Raw genomic sequence first — 1596 nt, 5'->3', positions numbered from 1 at the left:
TCATCATCACCAAGCCATTATTATATGAACTTTTAAAGGGACTTACTTAAGAAAAAGAAGATCAAAATTGTGAACATTAAAATGACAACCAACTCACAACTATCGACAACTGATTCTAAAAAATAAACAAAATTCAACTAAACAAACCAGAATAGGAACAGAATCATAGGTATGGGGATCATATGGAGGGTTATCAGCTGGGAGGGGGAAGAGGGAGAAATGGGGAAATTGTGCAGGGATTAAGAAGCATAATTTGTTGGTACAAAATAGTCAGGGGAAAGTTAAGAATAATATAGGAAAGGGTAAAGCCAAAGAATGCATATGCATGACCCACGGACATGAACTAAGGGAGTTGGGATTGCTGGAGGGCAGGGGGATACTGGACAGAGGGGAGCAAAGGGGAAAAATTGGGACTACTGTAAGATAATCAATAAAATACACTTAAAAAAAGAAAAAGAAATTACCACCAATATGTGCTATTGCCAGAAATGGGAGATTAATTTTTACTGTCAAAAAGGCTAAATAAAAAAACACAATCCCAGCATGCCCCTTCCTCACAGCCCTCCAAATCCTGCTGTAGCCATTGCAGCAACAACGATGCTCAAACAAAAGAAGCAGAATCAGCAGCAGCCGCCACCAGTGGACCTCCAAATGCCAAAGCAAGAAGAGACTAGAGACAAACATGATAGGAGTCCTACGGGACCACCGAGCCTTTTAGGCCCTCCCCTCATGGCCAATGGAAAGCCTGGAGACCCCAAGTCAGCTCTTCACAGAGGTCCTCCAGGATCAAGGGGGCTGATGATTCCACCACTGCTGACTCTCCCACCTCCTCCCCGGGCAGAGGTCCAATCTGGGGAGGCTTAGGCCCCAGGTCTGGCCCATATGGTCATCATTGGTGGGGGATCAATGCTGAACCTCCTTTTTCTGGACCAGGGCATAGTAGTCCCTCCAGGGAAAGCTTTCACAAAGAACAGACACATCCTAGAAGGCTCAAAAGCTGGTCGCTTGTCAAGGATACCTGTCCGCCCAAGGATGAACCCTAGGTTGTGGAAGACAAATCTGACCACCCTGTTTGCTGACACTTTGCCAAAAAGGGCCACTGTCAATATGAGGACCTCTGTGCCTTCTACCACCCAGGCGTCAATGGACCTCCTGTGAGACTGCCTACCCACCCAAGCTGGAAGGAGCCCTCTGTGACCTAGCAGCCACATATTTCCCTGTGGCCCTGTGACAGCTACTGTGATGCTGTTCTACCCACCACTCCCAGCCAGTGACACCCACCTTTGTCCACCAGCTCTTGCATTTGGGATCCAGAGTTGTATTTCATCACAGGTGCATAGTGTGCACTCTTCTGATCAGCCTCCAGAGCCTTGTCTTCAGGATCTCATCTTTGCTGCCTTCAGCTGCCTCCTGGATTCTCTCTCCCTCACCAGCTGACTGCTGAGCAGGAAATTTATCTGGTGCTGTTTCTTGTGCAATTGTCCATCCAGCCCCCAGTATTGCCCTCAATTCCTGAGCACTGGAGCATTCCCTTCTTCTAGCTGCTTATTTTAAGTCCTTTTTATGTGATACCTCCTACCCCCAACGGTGGCAGCT

The 1596-nt window shown here is 47.5% G+C and overlaps 1 pseudogene; it reads left to right on the top strand.

The window, feature by feature from the left end:
* Window positions 1-582: 582 nt before the first annotated feature.
* On the top strand, window positions 583-1202 carry LOC150013183 (proline-rich protein 3 pseudogene; annotated as a pseudogene).
* Window positions 1203-1596: the final 394 nt, after the last annotated feature.

The sequence above is a fragment of the Furipterus horrens genome, unplaced genomic scaffold (genome assembly GCF_987537825.1).
Source record: "Furipterus horrens unplaced genomic scaffold, mFurHor1.1.pri manual_scaffold_4, whole genome shotgun sequence".
Classification (NCBI taxonomy): Eukaryota; Metazoa; Chordata; class Mammalia; order Chiroptera; family Furipteridae; genus Furipterus; species Furipterus horrens.
The sequence above is the reverse complement of the archived record's forward strand: the minus strand, read 5'-3'. Positions and strand labels throughout refer to the sequence as shown.